The sequence below is a fragment of the Lonchura striata genome, chromosome 1 (assembly GCF_046129695.1).
Source record: "Lonchura striata isolate bLonStr1 chromosome 1, bLonStr1.mat, whole genome shotgun sequence".
In the NCBI taxonomy this organism is placed as follows: domain Eukaryota; kingdom Metazoa; phylum Chordata; class Aves; order Passeriformes; family Estrildidae; genus Lonchura; species Lonchura striata.
Genome location: NC_134603.1, coordinates 99,238,385 through 99,260,372, shown reverse-complemented (window position 1 = coordinate 99,260,372; position 21,988 = coordinate 99,238,385).

Below are 21,988 nucleotides of genomic sequence, written 5' to 3'. Positions count from 1 at the left end.
TCAGCTGGGTAAAGCAAAACTCTTGTATGACCTTCACTAATAATAAAACTGAAAATTCCATTATAGAAGGTACCTGAATAGCTGTACACATTCAAGGTGATTTTTTTTAATATTTGAAGAATGAAAATGCACCTGATTTAAGTAGAGTACAGAAAAATATGGCACTGACTGTTTAAAATATAATTAGATGCCTTTCTACTTTTCTTTCTGCAATCTTCTACAAAAAAAAATAGCTTTTGTAAGTGCTGCACCACAGAAGTAGTTTTACTCTGTGTACATACCCCCAGGGAAATAGAGAAGATTCTCAGAGGACAAATACCAGATGAAATCCAGCACATCTGATCAATTGACCCTGTTTTAGAAATTTCTTGTCCATGATTGAATATCAGGCTATAAAGGGAAGTGTTGAGAGCCATGTCTGTGATATACTTGTGAGATACAAATTTTAAAGCCAAAGGGTGTACCTATTTCACCAAGAGACTGAGATTAGTCTAAGACAATAAAATTCCATCCATTTTACAGGTGAATTAAGGCTGTCTTCAAGCATAGCTAGCAGAAGTAATAGGAATCTGCATTTATAGACCTGACAATGCTGTAAATTGGGTTGTGTGTAGACCATAGTTAATTTGGTCATTAAGTCAAGACTTCAGTGGAGGCTCTTGAGATCTATAGCTTGCATGTTGGTGATAAGGGTGTCAGATAGCTTCTCACCTTTTCTTTCCTTCCTGCTCCAATCAAATAAATCCTTTGTGAATCAAAGTTTGTGGACCTTGCTTACTATTTTTACTCTTATCAATAAATTGATTCTCAGTATGTGAGTGTAAATGTTAAAAATTTCCTGTGCAATAAAATGTAGAGTTGAAAATTAGAATTTTTTATCTAATCAGACAGACATCAAAAGTATTGTTGCTTTTTGTATACAAAAAGAAGGCAATGACTCTGCTATGTGCATTTCCTTCTCAGATACATTTTGAAAAAAATTAATAAGATTAACATTGTGGATGTCAGCTGGATTTGCCTTCACAGATGCCAGACAGCATTAGCAAAGAGAACTAGATGTAAGTTTTTTAGCTAATATTATTAGACCTCTTGGTCCTCCATGCCAGCATGAGATATGCATTAATGAAATTAGACCTGAACACATGCAACAATTCTAAGTCAGTAGTAGAGAGAGGAAATAATTTATTGTAGGTGACAGAGAACAGCTATAAAATACAAACTACATCTAGTGAGATGAGAAAAATGAATCACTAATGACTGATGGCCACCAGTACTACTACCCTCAGAAAGAAAATGTTACTGACAGACATAACGTAAGTGGATGAGTGCACACTGCATGGACCTGTTAGAATTAGTCACGTCCTTTATAATGTCGCAGAAATTTGAAGTTGCCTTTACCCATCTCACTTCTGGAGTATAAGAGTCATGTACTGCCATTACATGGCTTTGATATCTCTGCTTAGATAAATTATCCCGTATCAGGGACAAAATAGCACATAGTAAATGGTGTTTCACATAGGCTGGACAAGTATTGCTACCGTTATTTGATATTTATCTTTAAAACTTTTAGTTGAACAACATGTAAGCATTTACCTGCAATTTTCCTACCTAGAGATTTGAGTGAATTTGGGTATATATCCATTGCAATGTTTCAATCCTACAGAAAAGAGGTATGACAAGGCAGTAGCATTATAGGAAATTATCTCTCTTTTTTTTCTTTTTTTTTTTTTTTGTATTGTTAACTTAAAGAGCAAATCCTGTCATTTTATTTGAAATGTTTTAAAGATCAAATGTTCTGAGCTAGAGATGCAGTGTTAAATGAGGCATGACCATGTTTTTACCCTAACAAAATCTACCCTGACTCAAAAAAACCCAAAAAAACAGTTTAGGCATGATTAGCAGTTTAACTTTTAGGTATAAATTTTCTCCTAAGTTTGTGCCTACCCAGTGTGTGCTTTCACCTTGTACTCAAAAAGATCTCCATTGAAACATATCTGTCCCATTCTAGTTTTGAACATCTACAATGAAATCAATTAATTTCCATCACTGTCAGTCTCAGAGAAACTTTCTACTGGACAGAAGAGCAAAGCAGATTGAGGAAAGAAAGCTACAGGAAAGTAAAGATAGTGATCAAAAACCCAGTAAGGGAGAGACAGATAAACGCAATATGAAACATATATAGAAAGAGAAAGCTTGGGCTCCAGTACAGACAGAGATGAAAACCACTGAAAACATTAAAATAATAATTTGAGGCCTGGTAGGGGGAATAAAGAATTTCCAAGGTGGGGGGGAGATAAAGGTGAGGCAAGGAGGAGGCAAAAAGTTTTTTTTCTTTTCTTAACAGATGAACACCACTTTTTTAGAGTGAGAATAGAAAAACTATGAATACCACAACTTTCTTGCTCTCAGGAAACAAGCATAATTTGTAAAGCCCTCTAGCAAAGAAATACATAAATTACCTATCCCCTCCTATGCTCAGAGGGGATGTCTTCCACTCAGTCTTTAAAAATACCAAATTAAGCACAGTTTCCTATTATCTGCTTCTATTTCTGCTTGTGAGCATGGTAGCATTATAATGTCTGTATCATTTAAAGCATGGTATGCAGTCTGTTCACAGAAGAGAAAGTAATATTAGCCCTACTTCACAGGACATAAGAAAAGCCACCAACTGGTTTACATAGAGTGCTCACTGGTCTCAAAACTGAGCCCTGGGCTGAGTAAACAGAAGGTAAAGTCTATGTAGTTGCTCACAACTGTGGGAAGTCTAGTGTCAGGACTCTTGTGGAATAAACTGGGATGGTTTTTTTACTCACATCAGGAGATGAGCAGTAAAATTTTAGTGCACCAAGTTTTCTACTCAAAATGTCCCTGCCTCAGAGAAGAGTCAGAAGAATAAAACATTTGCTACTGCCTCAATCACAGTGCAGTTATTTTCATTAAATTGCTCAGAAAGGTGGGCTTGTGTTACCAATGTCAGCCAGAGTGCCTGGGCTGCTGAGATATTGCTGAATCTGCTTATGCTTAGGGATGGGAACCTACAGAAGAGGAAAGCAACAAGAAGCTTAGGAAGGTAGGAAGGAAGGCAGAAACTGTAATGTTTTAGTCAGTAACTACTATTTAGGAAGCCTTGCATTTTACCTATGGTTAGAGATTACCTCTGTGCCACAGGAGGATAAGGCCAACAGCTTTTCAGGTCATCCTTAATGTGACCCTACCTTGCAGTCTGCAGCCTTCCCCACTGCACATCAGAGCTTGAGTTCAGAACATAATCTCATTCTACCTGCCTGTGGGTCTAAACTCAGAGTCTGTGTCTTATGATGCAATCTGTTGTTTTATAGTAGCATAAAATCTTGGAGAAGGATAGGACACTAGAAGGTTACATAATCAACCTCCTGTTCTGATGCTTGTTCTTCCAAGCATTCAAAGAAAGAGAAACTACAAACTCTACAACAACTCATTCCAGTGTTTTATTTTTTAGAAGGGAAGAAGAAACACAAAGAGATTTTTCTCTAATGTCTGATCTGGTATTTCCTGTTGTCTTCTTATACTCTTACTTGCTGACAACAGCAACAATTCAGTGGTCTGATTTTTCACAGCTACTTTTATATATTTGAAAATATTATAATCTTTTCTATTAGTCTTCTCCTTCATTTACATAGTCTGTTTTTTTCAATCTTTCCTTAGAGGTCTGTGTTTTGTAGGTCCCTCATCAGTTTTGTGTTCTGCTTTGACCTTTCTTCACTTGGTCAAAGGGGAGAAACTATTCAAGCCAGCTTAATTTTAACTGTACCTAATTGAAATACTTGCCCTCATAACTGTAAAAGACAACTAGATTCACTAGTTATTAATAATCTAAAAAATAAGGTAGTTAATGTGTGTGTTGTGGGAAAGCAGCTCTGCTCATGTAATGAAAGCCAAATTAGGAGTGAAGCAGTTTACCGATTTATTAACAATATGTAATTAACTGGCAATAAGTGAATGACATGCAGGGGCTGTATCAGTACCACATCAGTTAACCCATGATACCAGATAACAACTAAATGCTAATATAGATTTAAAAAAAATATGAGCATATTTTGAAACATTAAGATTAATTATAACTAATCTCAAAATATTCTACATGACCATGCACACAATTTAACTCACGTTCCCTGCCTGACTCCAGGGCCCTGTGTGTCACTCCCTTTTTGCAAGGAGAGAGGAGATTCCTCAACTGCTCAGCCCAACTTGTGAGACATTTGGATGTCCCAGCTCTGCGTATACTTCTGCTGGTTCCTATTTTCTGGTGATGCACAACATCACACCAAGGGGTCATCTCAGGATCATCGACACACACGCCCCTACATGCTGATTCCCTGCTTGCTGCACCCTTCACTCTTACATACATATGTATGTATAAAAAATACTGATTGGAAATGAGTCACAAGGGATCATCACTCTTGGCCCTGCACATAATATCCCAAGAGTAATAACATGTTCCTGAGAGCATTGCCCAAATATTTCTTGAACTCTGTCAGGGTTTGTGCTGTGACCCCTTCCCTGGTTTTCCAGTGTTTCCAGTGTCCAAAAACCCTCTGGGTGAAGAATCTTTTTCTAATATCCAGCCTAAACCTCCCCTGACACAACTTCAAGGAATTCTCTAGAGTCTTGTCACTGCTCCCAAGAGAGGGGGTTGTTGCCTGCCCCTCTTCCCCTTGTGGGGAAGCTGTGTAGAAAGTGATACGAGTTAGACTCGTGCCACCCTGGCCAGTGCAGGCTGCTCCTGATGACCATGAGGAGGCTGCACCATCACTCCTAAGCAGAGATTGTGATGGGATGACTGCCACCAGTGTCAAACCAGAGGCTGATTGCTGCTCTTTATTTTCAGTCCAGAGTCTCTTCCCTTCGTTACAATTTCCATTCTGTTTATACAGACACACACACACACACACACACACACACACACACACACACACACACACACATATATCTATCTGTCTATCTTTCTAACATGATTTCATCTTTATTTCTGAAGTCTCTTTGTAATTCAGAGATTACATTGTGATCTGTCAGGTAAAGGTAAATACCTGCTCAGATATTTTTGTGTTCAATTCACCCACAGCTCATATACTCATATTCTTATTTTAACAAATGTTGTTATCCAGGACATTTGCCAAGTGTGAAGGAGGTGAGTACTCCCATGTGGTCACTAAATATTCATCAATGAAGTTACAGATTTTGAAAATTTTAATTATTTAAATTTTGATTTTACTTACCCCTTCACCCCCTGCCTGATGTAAATCAGAGCATCTGTCCTTAATATCCAGCTAGGATGCTTCAAATAACATTCTTGGGTCCAGCTACTAGGCAGAAGCAAATAAAACAATAAAGATTTGCCAAGTAACAAAGGAATAAAATTATTTTAGAATATTCCTTTTTAATAAAAACGAAACAGTCTGGGCAAGATAATTTTAAACCATATTCTAATATTGAAATGACTGTGAATACTGCTGGCCACTGCATGGTTGCTTCAAATTGTACTAGGATCACTTTAAAGAAAACCTGAGGTGAAACCCAGTGCTGGTTGTTAAAGCAAAACATGTGATTCACAACCCATGTCAATAACTAGCACAGTTATTGACTAGTAATGTGACTAGCACAGTTACAGGAAGTTTGATTTATTTAGCTCTCAGATCTCTTTTTTTCAGACTCAGAATATGTATCATCATCACTAGAGAATTAGGACAGTCTTATCCAAAAGAAGAGGACAGGGAAAAGCTAAAAATTATGACAATGAAGCATGCAAAGGCATTTGAATGGTTACCATTACCAAATCAGTAAGAAAAGAAAAAGGAGGAAGAGGAATAATCAGTCCTTTTATCATTTGTCAGAACTTGGAATATTATCATGTGTAGGCTTCTTTTCATGATTGAAAGTGCATATGCTAAGGAGTGAACTTTTCTCCTAGTCTCATATTCTTGAAGGTCATATTGTCCTGTAGGCTATAGAAAGACAAAATGCTTTGAATTTGTAATTTAATAATCAAATTTGGTCTGTGACCTTAGTGTTGCAAATTATCTGTATGTGTTCTTAAGAATAGACATCTATGGTTAAAATGTAAATACAGCATAATAATTTATAAGTCTTTAAAGACATCTGAACAGAACAGTGATGTTTTTCCTTGCCTCATTATGGGGTCCCACATCTTCAGAGCAGGAATGGTAAGGAGGAAGCCAAAAACCACTCATTGCCTTTACCCTACATTGAACAATTTAGATTATCAAGGGCATTGAAAATTAAAAGAATGGCATTTTCTTGGATCTCCTCACAGGCTCTTGACATAAATGACTACAAGGAGAATTAACCTTCTGGGGAGTTGGTCTTCAGTGAATATGCAGAGACAGGAGATCTGAAGCCAGACAGAGGCTACAACATCAGATGATGAAATTGGGAGTGCTGAATGCTCCATGCACTGATATAGGCATTTAAATTCAGCTTGGAAGAACAAATTTAGAGAAACCTACCATTTGTTCAGCAATGGATTTCACTGCTTCTTGTGTTTGCTCCAAGAGATTCAACCAAATCTTTTCCAGATGGATATTTTTCATTGAGAAGCTTTCTTCCATCAAAACTCCTTAAAGGAGAAAAGAACTTCTTGTCCTTCACTTTAGAAGTTAATTAGCCTACATAAATCACTTGCTTACTTCAGGAGATGCATGAGTTTCCTGACAAGTGTCTAAGTAAATACTAAGTAAAGGTCTTATACTCTGTGGGGTGAATAAATGTTTTCCTAAGCAAGATTATTTCATCAATATAAATTAATATCCATTTTACTTGAGAAAATGTACCCAAGTGCCTAAACCTCAGACACAGAGTTGTCTCATAAGATACTGGATATTTTTGAATCCAGCTGGAAATTCAGCTCAGTGCTGATGAAAATGAGGCTAGAAGTTGTAAGTTTTAAAGATTATTTAGGTATTTCTTTACTTAATAATGAGCTCAGTGTTTAGAGAACTTGCAGCATTAGTATCAGCATAATTCAATTTTAACACCCAAAGTTAATATATTTAAAATTATATTCTTATTTTCTAAGCAATAATGGATGCAAAATACACATACTTATATAAAAATTTTGTTGGATATGAATCAACAGTCTATTAGCATTAAAATTTTACTTTTTGCCTGCTTCTTTCAATTATCTGTATTTGAACAACGAAATAGTTTATATAGACCACTGAAATTCAGAAAATGTACTAAAGCCCTTCAGAATGCTTTTGAATTGCCTGCACAGTCTCTGTACCAAATCTGAGATTGTTTTTGCTTTGTTTTGTTTTTTCTTAGAGTTCATCAAAATGGTTTCAGTCTTCAGTCTTCCACTGATTGCTTCTCTTTGAGATAGCAACTTGTATTGTGCATAAATATGTTAAAATACACATGGATACACATATATTTTTACTGAAAGCAATTGTCTCAATGTTCCCAGGGTGAGAACTCTGATAATACATGACAAAACTCAGTTACCTCTTGCAGTGCATGTTCGTGTGCATGTTTTTTATGGAGCTGGCAAGGGTATGGCTTATGAACAACAGATTTTAAGAGGCTGATTTTATTATTTCCCAGAGGAACAAGAGCTCATGCTTCACTGCTGTGTGTCCTGGAAATGTGCTGCAGCACCAGGAGTTATGGCCTTCTGCAGAGATGGATCTGTGCTATTTCTTCTAGTTCTTCAAATAAGGCAGACACAGGAACAAAGCTGCTGAAAAGACACTGAAAGATGTTGAAAGTTGACCAGGACAGTTAAATGAAGAGTATTATTGCTTTTTCAGAGTGGATATGAATCACAGTAATATCTGAGACAGAGGCCACTGAAGTGAGCTGAGTTTCTTCTTTTGTCCTCCATGGCATTTGCCTCACCATCCTCAATATTTTGACATTATGAGGAATGGTTCCTTTAATAGCTTTCATGTAATTAGCATATAGAAATCTATCCCTTGAGCAGTTTTCTTTTATATTGTGGAATAAAGGTGGCTTGTGGCATGGTCATGGGGTGAATGGCAACTTGGGCTTATTATACTATAAATAAATAATAGTTGCATTCTTTAAGACAGAAAAATGGCAATTATTGCTTAGGCCTGCGGGGTTAGCATTCATTATGTACAGCTTTTCAGAATTATTGAATTCAATGGCTAGCAAAGAAGGAAGGGTAAATTACTTCTCAGAAAAGTGTTATATTTAAATGTATATCACTTTCATTTAAAATACTTTCTTACAAGCTGTCTGCTCCTGGGAAGGGAAAATTCACGCAGGAGATAAATAGCTGGATAAATGTAATGCAAGTGACAGCAAAAAATTACATTTCAACTGTGGTCTTTTGTGAATAGATCCTTACTGATAGTGGAGGAATTGTTAACTTTTGCAGAGGTAACATAAAGTTTATCTTGGTGTTGTTCTCCATATCTAAAATTGCTGTGAGTGAACTTGTTCAATGATATATGTGAGGGGAGTCTGAAAGAAAATAGTAATATTTACTGTCTCACACGCCAACTTCTGAATACAGTTACATCTAAAGTGCCTGCAATAAGCACTTAGCCCTTAGCTCAGGTGGTGTCCTTGGGCATAAAAAGGAAAATTAAGACCCTGACTGCAAGCAATTGTATTTTACCAAGTTCATAGCTGCTTGGTGAAATAAGATCCACTTTTTCCAAAGTGCCTGCTCACCTGACACCAGAATAGGGGACTGAAGAAACTCAATGATTTTTAAAGAAAAACTTTGGTCTTGTTTTCCTCAAAAGAGTGGCACTAAAACAGGGTTATATGTTCAGTATCCCTGAAGGAAAATGAAGCTATAATGTAAGAAGAAATAGTCAGTACCCAGGCAAGCAGGCACAACCTCATCTGCTTGTCCAGGCTTGAGAGGGATGCAAATGGAGAGACTAGAAAGGAAGAAGGATGAACTCAGGCTGAGAGACATCCAGTTATAAGAAGAGTGTTTGCAATTATATGAGACACTAGATGCTTCTAGACACTATCATTCTAATCCTTCAACCTATATTGCACAGTCATCTATAAGCTTGCCTCTTCCTAAAGAATCCCAAGTTATACTCACTATACTATAAAAAATTTCATGAGTCACATTAGCAGGATAGCCAAAAAACAAACCTGGAGGAAATGATGCTGTGTTTTAAGATTTCTATTACACTTTTCTGAATGTTATTAGCAATCTTTTAACATGAAATGAAACAAAACAACCCCAAACAAACAGATATCTAAAACATCTCTTTATAATACTGACAATCTTTGTTTTATGCCCCAAATTGAAAGCAAATAGAGATTTTTACTTCCAAAAGATAGGGAGAAAAATCAGCAGAGGAATGGCCAGCTTTTTATGTCTTAGAAATGGATAATGATGTCTTTTGTGTGTTCTTATCTGAATAACAACAGCATAATTAGCTTTTTCAAAGGGGAGGTAAATCTCATTGTATTTTCTAATTGAAAATCATCCTGTGTACTTTTGCTCAATAAGGAGTACCCATCACTAAGACAGGCATGTGAGCCTTCATTTAGTCCTACTGGTACAAGCACAAGTGTATTTGACTATGATTGGTGCCAGTTTTTTCTTAGAATTTTGTTGTCTAGATATTTCTTGGTAAATAATCAGCTGCACTGTTTAATGGGTAAAATAAAATTTTGTCCCAATATGATGGTACCCTTGTAGTGGAACAGTTGGAAATTCAGGTGTGAAGATTATTTCCTATATATTTTTTACCTTAAATATAAGCAGCAACTATCTTTGTGGCATCACAAATGTAACATCTTAAATTATTGTTGAATACTGCTGGGGAAAGGCTGTCTTTGAGTCATCAAGGCATTATCTTCCACCCTTGCATTTGGAAAAGCCAGAAGGTTACTCCTGCTTAATTTGAGGTCTCTTGGGAAAACCATGATGTGGTCCAAGTAAGGTACATTTTATCTGTGTCTTCTTTTTCCAAATTAGATTGCCTAGTTCTTTCGTGTTCTTTTTAAAGCTCATTGAAAAGAAGAAACCTTTCAAATCTATTCTTTTGTTGCTTCTATTATAAAAGTCCTTAGAACAGTTTAATTCTCCATTGGAAACATGAGAGTTTAGCCATGACACTGCTAAGAAATAGATCATTAATGCAAAAACATCAATGCATCAAACCTGAGATACATGTCAAACTTCACTGCTTAAGGCAGTAAACAGGAATTGCTGAGGGGAAGCATGTATTTCAGATTCAACTGAACATGGAGGGGAAAGCAATTTATAGCTCAGAGAAGTCCCTTTTTGAAGACATAGGTTTTGGGGTACCACAAGTCAATTGCAGAACTTGACTCCCTCTATTGCTTGCTAACTCTTACCTCATGAATTATTTTTTACACAATTGCCTGTGCATTGTGGATATATCAATCCCAGTTTTTTGCAGTATATTGCAGTATATTTTCTGGGAAAATCTGGGTATCTACTAGGTAAATGAGGGAAGTTGTTCTCATAGAACTCACCACTGAAATTCCAGCTCCTAGGTACATCTTTGAACAAGAGGCACATGAAGTAAAGGGACTGGGTCTCCTGTCTCACAGTCTTTACTCAAGTAAAAGCTTACCAAATCTACTTGCTCAGATAGGAACTTCCTAGATAGCAATAAAAAGTGAGAAAATATAGTATGAATCCTCAGAGCTTCCCCCTTACACAACAGTATTTCCCAAAGCCATGATTCCTCAATCATGTTTACACACAGCTTGACGTAAAGGAAAAAAGCAGTGAGGTCATTCACAGTACATAAAGCTGATTATGCTGAAGTCTGTGGACATAGGAGGCCAGAGTGAATTCCTGTGCTGAAGGTGTATCAGTCTCTGTGGGTGGTATAAAACAAAACTAATAAAAAATCTTGACAATATTTTTCAAAACTTTTTTTGTACCATATACCTTGTGGCTTATTTTTTTTCACCTTTTTTTTTTTTTTTTTTCCCTGTCCTGTCTAATGTGGAAATTAATATTTTATATAAAAACTCAAAACACTATCAAGGTAGGTCCCAAGATCACCAGTGCTAGAAAACATTTTTCTTGCAAATCTTAGAGGTTATTGTCAGCTAATATTGAACAATTTTTGGCTCACAGATCAGTTAGTTCTAGTCTTCACCCAAGTTATGCAACTGAGACTTTATAGAATAGAATCTTTAGTTTTAATTTTGATAGCAAATTTAGGCATAAGATTTACAGTAACAAAAATAAGTTGCAAACCCACATAAATTTTTCAGGATTTATTTTTCAAAACCTAAACATCCTAGTTTAAAGTTCTGCTGCAGAAGATCTGTCTTCCATCTTTCTTTATTCCTCTTTATTTTTAATGCATTCCAGACATGGACATTATTATCTATGAATAAAATAAAGGAAGTCCCATATTCTGTAGACTAGCTCTTAATTCTGTTTTTAAAATCAAATAATTTTGTTTGTGGTCACACTCACTTTAAATAAATATTGACTATTCTGTAAGACAGATCAAATCACAATTAATGAGAAAACATAATGGTACACTAAGAACATTGTGAAGATGAATGCTTTGAAGTATTTTTAATGAACCATGGTTTTTTTGCCTATATATGTGAAGAAAAATTATAAAACTCTTAAATTCATACAGTCATTCCAGGGATACAAAGGAACTATGTAAATGGTGATACATCTTCTGATAACGGTGGCAAACTCATTAGTGTACTCTGATATCCATTATAGGGAACATCATACAGATGAAAGCTATTAAACGAGAAAATGGTCTTGAGTTCTGTCTCAGTAAATGAACCATGATTTATTACTCAAACTAATATAAGTAAAATGAAGGGTAAGTTGTACTTATGATGTATAGTGTGGAAGTTCTAAGCCTTACTTAAGAATAAGCCAGCACTTTGCCACGTGCTTCAGTGATAGAGTGACTCCATGGTCCAAGAAGCAGTTTCAGTCCCAGCACATTTGCTGACTGACAGAATTCTATTGAGCAGGATAAAAATGCAAAGAATGGAAGAAGGAAACTGCTGGCAAATGGGACTGCACGTGACATCAACAACCTGACAGTTTAATATGCAAATCTTCACCCTTTAAAGAGCCTTAAAAATGGTAAATGCAGTACAAGACCTCTAAAATCAGAAACTTATGAAGTCAGTTTAGCCTGACAACATTTTCTTCAATCAGGAAATAACATTCTCTTCCTTATTTCTTTACCTATTACCCTACTGTCTGGAGACTGGAATGATGTCTAGTGATTAGATATCACCAACTTGTTACTGTCTTTCTTTTATTTTGCTTATGATTTCAGTATAAGGAGGCTTTTCTACTGACTGACCTTCCTGTTGTTCTCTGAGTGGCCAGGAGAAAACACCAGGTACTCAGATTCTCATCTTACATTGTCATGTACTACATGCTTCTTTCCTCTTACATTAGGTACTTGAAAAATATTTCTTTCTTTCATTTCTGGAGCATTCTCAAAATGTTCACCATCTCAGTAAATGAGGCATTTATCTACAGTAGCTATGCAATACTTGTCACTCAATATGATGTTGCCTTTTCTCATTATCAGGTCTGGAATTTCAGTGGAGTGGGTTAAAGAACCTTGTTCTTTAATTATTCACTTTCCATTTTCCACACTAATTATGATCTCTATATATGGCAGCTGAGCTATCAAGCATCACCATTAGTTGCACATTCTGTGCTTAGGTTTCAGTCAAGCTGTACCCAGGTACACAGACTTTATCAAGATTTTTATCCAGGTTGTGAAACTAGCTTTAAAATCTTCTGGGACTGCTAGTCAATGCTTATTTAATCAAAATCAGTCTCACACAGTCTATCACACTTGTAGGGAAATTATCTTTTGTGCCACTTCCTTCTTGTGGTCTGATAAATTCTGAAATGCAATTTTTAATTCTTTTTCCCAGCCCACTCTGTTGCATTCCTGAATATAGCTGAATTATCTGCAGGCCTCAAGGCACAGATGGGAAGACTTTTGTATGCATTGTTAAGCATCTGTGAGTTACTTGAGTGTCTGTGTCTTGCTCCATATATGTGGCATCCTTTATGACTGCTCAGTTGTCTTACTCTCACCTTGCAATGCCATGAGTCATAGCAAAACTGTAAAGTCATCAGCAGCACTTTTCAAAAGTGTCATTAAAGGTTTTCTAATGCCTCATTATCAAAGTGCTTATCCATCTCATTTAATTGTGAAATCATGCCATTACAAAATATCCACAGCAAGACGCTCCTCTAGCAGCCAAGTGTTTTCTCCTCTTTAGCTATCAAGGGCCTAAGCAGTACAAGCATCTAGCTGTGCTTCAGTATCTTCCTGAAGCATTCTTACATTCTTATTAAAGCTTTTCTGTAGTACAGTCTTGGTTATCAGTAGTCTTCACTCTGTCAAGTGCCTTCTTGTGGGTCTTTGGTCATTTTCCATGCTGTTTGTGTTCACACATTCTCTTCAAGACTCACAGACCTCAACAGGATAGCATCAGCAAAGATGAAGAGGGAAAACACTGTTCTTAAAAATTCTAGGGCAGTCTGTGCATTCTTAGAGGCAGCCTCACTCTTAGAGGCAGTAATATTCACTAATTTATTCCTAAATATGACAGAACTGCTACCACGTACATGCAGATGGTGTATGCATGTTCATAAGCACTGATTTGATATCATGTCCTTCTGTTGTCCTCATTCACATTTCATACTGGTAAAAGCAGTATTCAAGATTCAGTCTTTGCTATGTATTAATAAAGTCTTCAAGATTTGCCTCTGTCCCATAATACTTCCATTGTCATAGCTCAACTTTTATGTAAGTATACATCACAAATTATTTTTAGATATGCCATAATTATTTATTAATATCTAATGCTTTTATTTTGCAATAACAACCCTGACATCTTTTGTAATTGTGAACTCGTCCATTTTCTTAGAAAAAGCTTTTTGCTTCTTTCATTCACTTTCTTTAGCATGCAATGTGAATGCAACTCATTGTGATAGATCATCTGTAGAATCAATAGATCCAAGTGAAGCAGTACTTAAAAAGTATGACAAAAAACAACTCTAGGTTTAAAATTCATAGGGTTTTTTATTTGTTTTTCTACCTCTACTCTGGTACCACGGGATTAACACCTGCTAACAGGTGGTTTGCATTAAGGCATCTCCTGATCCTTGTTGTGTTGTTTAGTTGCATCTGGAAAGATGAAAAAGTAATGCATGAACCAGGCTACATGGACTGATATTTCTCTATAGCATGGCTTAAAACACAATAGGTATTATTATGGGTTAATTTCAAAAGCACAATTCAAATCCTAACTGATATACTAATGTAGGTACATCCACTTAGCAAAAATAAACCAACAAAATGCAAAATGAAACAAAAAAGGCACTATTCACTGTCCTCAAAGCTGCTGTTTTCAGTGTGGGATTTTGTCAAAAGCCACATAAATATCCCATAAGTGATAGGACAAGGGGAAATGGCTTTAAACTCGAAGAGGGTTTGGGTTAAATATTATGAATAAATTCTTTACTGTAAGGGTGGTAAGACACTGGAATAGGCTGCTCAGAAAGGTTGTGGATACCCCTGTCAGAGACTAAAATATTATAGTTTATTACTTAAACATTTTCATGAAGGGCTTTTAGCCAAACTGTATTCTAAAAGCTGCAAAGAATACCACCACACCCTGACTGAAGCTCTGGGATGCCTTACGCCACACCATTCATTGATGAAGATAAGATAAAGGAACAACACAAAGTACAAGCCCAATACCTTCCTGGAGGAGACCACAGCTATCAAATATCAGTGCTATCAGCTGCCAGGCTCAAATGGACCCTCCTACCAAATGGTAGGAGAGAGGCTTTGGGTGTGATTTGGAAAACCTCAGGTCAGAGGCAGTGATCGCCCATCCTTCCCTGTGCAGAGGAGCCCAGCTGAGGGGCCCTTCTCCCAAGGGAAAGTTTATCCAAAGCAGAGGGGATGACACAGCCCATCAAACTGCCCCCCAAAGGGGTTCCCAGACACTGCACCAGGCACTGTAGCATGATGCCCAAAGTGTATATTTATCCATGGAATTCTGTACCCTTTGGTGTGTGGCAGCATGGTGTGGCGTGGCCACAGCAGGAGACCCTCAGCACCAAGAAGACCAGATTGAGTGGAGCAACAAGACCTCATTGGGACCCTCAGATGGGTGATATGCTTCTATCTAACCCCTGTCACTCTCTCCCTATCCCCCCCACTTCCCATGTGCACTTCTTTCTCTATTTATTCTTTCCTTCTTTTTTCTTTCTTTCTCTTTGCCTCTTTTACTATTAAATAAAACATAGCAATCTTTTGGCACCAACATCTAACCTCATTTGGTTTTATTCTCATTTTTGGGTATATTTTTAACCTTCAAAATTATTTCAGTTTTTTTATACACAGAGTCTTATCTTTGCTCCTCTGGGTTTAAACTAGATTGCAACAGCACCATCTCTGGAAGTGTTCAAGACCAGGTTGGGTGGGGCCCTGAGCAACCTGGTCAAGTGGAAGGTGTCCCTGACCATGGCAGAAGACTTGGAAATAGATGATCTTTAAGGTCCCTTCCAATCCAAACCATTTTATGATTCTGTTATTCTATAAAAAGGAATCAGTCCCCAGGCTGTGTGCTGTGACACACCACTCTGGGAGGGAACAAACAGCAACAAAGCAATCTAGCAATCTTATTACTGATGTATGATTTTCAACTTGGTTGTCTAGGTAAGGAAATGCACAAAACACAGCCTATCAGGTATAGAATTAATAGGACAAAAAATTATTTTACTAATAGACCAAGTTATCACAGATAGAATTAAGTGTTCTCTGAATCTTTTTTATGCCAGATCCCACTCCATTTTTGTGCATGCTAATTTCCTTGTGTTTTTCAACAGCCCTCCATCCACCTGTGATTCACACCAAAGTATGAACATTTTCCTAAGTATTTTGTAGAGTTTATATAAGTGCTGGTGAAGGAATTGGGTTAGGGCTGAGGATGATTACAAAAATGACTGGTTCATGGGAAATTGAACTCTAAGATAAATAGGTAAGAACTGGACTGTCATTCTAGGGGTTAAATAGTTAAATAAACCACTAAAAACCTTGCTTTTGACTTTTGGTACTTAGTTTTACACAAGAAATTTAAAATTTCCTTTTGATTAAAAAAGTAAATCATGACTCAGGAGACAAAGAAGTACTCTTAATAAAGTATTAATACTCTTTAGCTAACATAATTCCTCAAGAGTTCAATCAGTCAAGATACAGGCTATGTCTCATTTTTGCTCAAAACTGATGAATCTCCATCTGTATATGATGTGGCATGCTCTGCAGTGCAAGCATTTTTTTTTTCTAATCAGAATCCACCTTTTGTCCCCCAAAAAGTTGCATAATTTCACTCCTATTTTAAGTTCTTTGTCAATATTTGGTGGAAGGTCAAGAAAAGCCTCTTAGAATTTTATATTTTTAGCACAAAACCATTTCAGATTTAATGCATATTTTTAACATACAGTAAGGAAAGATAATATTCCTCTAGTTCTTAAATAATCCATGTACATTTCTTTTCAGACTGGAGACCTTTATTAACTGAAGTGAACACCATCATGTCTTCAGGCAACATGTATTATACATTCAATTACTGTAGTTTAAGCTAAAACATCAAGATTAAGCTCTCCAAAACAGCCTAAGGGATTTAATCTCATTATATTCAGGATGAAGAATTTCACTGGGATCTGGGTCCCTAACTCCCTTAGGTGTGTTTAAAATATTAGTCAAAATTTCCATTTTATGAATATGAGTTAAAAATTACCTTAATGGATCTAAGTTTATTGCTTGTGTGGTTTCTAGGTCAAATCTGATTAATTATAACTTGAATTACCTGCTCTAATGTCAGCTAACTATTCGATTGGCCTCTTTTATCACCACTAGGATACTTTCTGAAAATTGGACATCCGACAGGATTAAATGAGATGAAGGTAAACTGCAACTTCACCTCAGATACTTTTGCCATTTACTGACACTCAAATACACTACAATACAGTTAGGATAATTGTCCTATCTTGAATTGAATTTAATACAGGTGATATGTCTTAAATGAAATTGATATTTTAAATGTTAAATCTGTAGAATTCCCTGGAAAGATGATCATGTCTAAAAATCAGGTATTCTAGTAAATGTGTGAATGTAGAACAAAGCACCAGTCCACAGTTTTTGTTAATGGCACTGAGCAATTTCATTAGAAAAGTTAATATATATTTTTAGGGGCTAGACATGATTATCTAATGTGCATATTACAAAGGCTCCTGTGCTGTCACTTGGTTTATTGTTACTCATACAATGGTGAATTCTGATATAAGCAACAGAGAAGGATGAAACAAGTCTGCAGCCTCTATACCTGTGGAAGCACAGTGTGAGCCCAGAAAGGGAAGATGTTGAGCAGTGAAGAAGCCCTTCCCATTTCTGACATCTGAGTCACCATTTAAGTCTCTTATGGTAATGGAATTTTCTAAATCTCTGAGCTTTCCAGTTTTTTAATATCTTTATTTTTTTACCACCATGTCATTAAAAATACTTCTCTTGTAAGCAGAAGCTCTTCTGTGTTCAACAATTGTTAAACGCTATTGACACATAATTTTGAAGACCTTTTACTTTTATTAGAAGAAAGGCAACATTCATAAAAAAATTAAAATACAGAGGAAAACAATTTAACTAAATGCTTGATAAACTCTTAGTCTTGTAAGAACATCTAAGCAATGGTAAATGTTGACATTATTTCAGGATAGAAGACAGATATTAGTTAGTAGATGTGGTTCAGGAATAATCAGTTTGGGCGTATCTTACTGCAAAGAAAAAATTTCAGTTACCAGTTATTCTATCATTATATATAATTTTTTTCCACCGCTGCAATCAGTCTTGAAGATGTTCATACATAAATAAGCATAAGAAACCTGATATTTCAGATTTATCAGAAAGTTCTCTTCTGATCTGTCAGACTAAAACATATTAAAAGTAAATGTAATTTGTCATCAAAGGCTCAGATATTCAGATGAAGTACAGTTTACTGATAATGAAAATTTATGTAGCTTGTATTACTAAACATAATTATCAGAAAATTACACTTCATTTAGTCTGTATACTGCATAAAAGCTTTAGGAGGCATTTTGTATCACAGTATATCCTTTTAACAGCAAAGGAACTGAGGGCAACTAATCTAAACTGTCCTAAATGGTAATAGGTTTTCCAATCTCTATGAATAAAAAAAAAATGTGATGAAGTTGTAATAAATAATCATCTCTCTTATTTACAAGCTGTTTAATGTTTGCTAAGGTCTAATTCAAGTGTTTATATTCTTTTCACTTTTGTTTTTAAGTGAAGTAGTGCAGTTTATTCCAAATATAGTACATTGGTGGTTATCCAGAATAATATTTAAAAAAATCAAATTCAGCTTGATCAGACATGCTAAGCAAGGTCCTCTGCCTTTTTTTTTCTTTCTTTCTAAATTAGAGATATTTGAAAATGAGGCTGTTGACATGTCACTTGGGACTTGATCCTGTACTTTTACCCGTATTTTCTTATCTACAATGAAATGAGTAGTATTTTAAATGTAGACACAATTTTTGTGAGAAAAATCATAGCTTTTAATCTCATAACATGGTGATCTTCCCACAATTAAATTTTGTTTTTAATAGGCCATCACACTGTTAGCATCAAGAACACTTAGAATGCTTCATGGTGTTCAATAGGGAGTATTATATTTCAGCACAAGTGCCAAAAAGGCCAGCTACCCAATAACGTACTTCATTCACTGTGCTCACAGTCCAACACCTTATATCAAAATTATAAGTCACATTGTAGCTGAAGTCCACTACTTTGTATTTTCTGAAACATCAGAAGTTTTGTTCAGATTTGGGTTTTTTATGGGGACTGAGGTGTAGTGGTTTACCTCCATTGTATGTCATAGTAGCAGTGACATGAATGTGAGTAGCTTTAAATACTTTTGGTATAACATCATGTGACACATTTTTACTGCAGTCTTACAACTACTTTCTTTTTTTTTTTTTTTCTTTCTCAATTTTATAGTCATGATTCTAACTCTACTTCCCAGAAATATGCAGGTGAAAGAGATCCCTTCTATTCACTGACTTTCTGAATAGAGCTGGTAATTCTCATGCCTAGATGTAATTTTTGTTGTGAATCTATGCCAGTCACCTCCTATCCTTTTGAAAATTCTTATCAAATCCACAACTCTAAATATTTGCAGATCTTCAACTTACCCCTTTTCTTCCTTCTTGTAATTTCTAAGTCTCTTTTTATTTAAATAGCTTTATTAGTAGTCACTGGAGGTTATTATAGATCCAAGTCAGAATCAGTTCTCTCCTCTAAATTTAGAAATCCTTCCACAAAGACTAGGACAAGCAGGGTCATATCCAGGTAAGATAAGGTCTCTGTGTGAATCTGGCATGCAGGGCCTTGAGGCACATCAAAAAGTCCATGCCTGCTGTGTAAGCTCAGCTACCAAGAATTTGAATGTGGATCTTATGATGTCAGTAAATGTTCAATATTATTATTGGAAGAAATATTCTTTGTGCTATTAGAAAGAGAACAGTACGGCTAAAGTAAGGTGATGATACACTTTTCTGAAAAGTATGGATCTTGTGGTGCTTTGACAAAACTGTATCTTTTACCTTGTCCAGAGAAATCATTAAACAGGCAAAGAAAGAACTTGAACACAATCACAAAATATTTGGTTGGCAAGAAGTCATTAATGGAAACTGGTGAAGACAAGAACATATTTTAGTTTTATTTCTTTTTCAGTATTTACATATTTCCTACAAAACAGCACACCCTCTTGGAGAGAAGCACATTACTCCATGGAAGTTATGTCAGCTAAAATCTGCTGAGATACAGAATTTGTCTTATGGAAAATGTGAGACAAGACTCTGTGATACCGTATTTTTTTTCATACTAAAATTCAGTTGTTAAAATGCTTTTCCAAACATGAAAGAGTGAACTACAACACACATCTTTTATGGACATCTCTTACAGATATATTTATTTCTATGTAATTGCTAAGTAGAATAGTAAAACACTTATGGTTGTGGAATACAATAAGGGTGTCCATATCCATGCTGAAGTTTTTGGCTTTGCATTAAATAATTAAATATTCATTGAAGCAGAAAGAGAATAAGAATTACTTTATTGCCTTCTGGTTATAGAGAAATAATAAGAATTGCACTCTAGACCTTTACTCCAATAATACCGTAATATGAAATTCTTTAATAAGAAACCCATAAGCATTCATTGGAAAAGGAACTGTAACTCAGGTCTCTTCTTCTACTAGAAGGCTAGAGTAATTCTCATTACATTGGTCTATTTCCAATACAATGCATATTTAATTATATATACATACTTAAAATTTCAAGAAATTTGAATTAGAAAGCCAGTTCCCCATCTTCAACATACATTGCAGATTATTGGTGGGCACATATGTATTAGATATTCAGACGATTCATCCAGAAGAAAAAAAAATCTGAGCTGGTGTCCCCACTTCCTGGGCACTGAAATCCTGAATTAAACTATTGCTTAAAAGACCTCTTTGCTCAGTAGTTTTCTTTTTGACCCAACAGCTATTTCAATGTATTTGCAAAGCAAGGTATCGTGACATCCATCTGACTATAAGAACTAATTTATAGGTGTCTGGCTATGAGATATGTAGCCACTCCAGATTAACACAATATGTGTAAACAAGGAGCAGCACTTTACAAATGTGAATGAAAATTATACACAAAAGCTAGTCAGGCTACCATCAAACAATAGAATAAAGTGCATAAACTTAGATTCTTCTTGGATTAAATTACTTTTTCCTTCCTCTCTTCCACTTTTCCAGCCCACTCAAATGTACATTCTTATTTCAAAATTATTCTCTGCTAGGTTTCAAATGATGAATATTTGAATTATGAGATACACCTGAAGGATTGAGGTCTATGTTTAGGTAGTGGTTAAATGCTTATCTACATTGACTTCTAAAGTTCACTTATTGATTAAATACATAATTAAAGAGGAAGAATATGAATTCCTTCATTATACAGAGTATATTTCAGTGAGTTCCTTAGGCATTCATCTTTTTTAACACTACATATCTTGCTTCATTTTCTTTAACCAGGCTCTGCTTTTGCTTGAAGTTAGACAAAAAATTTGGTATTTGGCTGTATCAGGACCTTAAATCTTAAAAGAAATTTAGTATTATTGCCACTGGTTAAGCAGTTGATTGTTACCAAAAGAGCATTAACTGTATTTTTTATGCTGATGGTGATGCAGTTTGTGCAGATAATTAAAGAAGAGATTCAATTTTCATTTCCATTATACGCTTAAGTATCTTCTCAATCCAGATTAGATTTAATAGAGCTATTTGCATGCACATTTGATTGATTTGGAGCTTTGTCATGCAAACAAATTGATATTAAAGTTATTGACTGACTTACCCTTTATTTCCTCATTTTATTGGCCTATTGAAATATTGTCAGCACTATACAAATCTTTTAGCTAAGTGCTAAACTTGAATCAATAAGTTTATTAATATACTATTCACAGAATGACTAAACAAACTGATCTGAAGGGACTTTAATGAATTTAAGCATTAGTAGTATAACTTTTAAAATGACTAATCACTAAAGGTTAAAACAAATAACTAAATAGATGTAAGATCAAACCAAAATTTAAAAAAAAGGTGTTTTGTGTTTGAATTTAACAAATGGAATAATTTTATACTGATTGTTTAAAATTCACTCAAAAATAATTGCACAAAGATCAGTGAGAGTAGTTTAAAAACTACAAGTTCATGTGGAAAGTTCATGCTACAAAAAGTAATAGGAACACCTGTACATCTCAGCTGCACAAAGATATGATAGACGACAATTTTACATCTATTTGTTTTAGCAGGGTAAAATAATCATGATAAAAAGGAAGGTTTGGGTGAACCCTGGGTAGTAGGA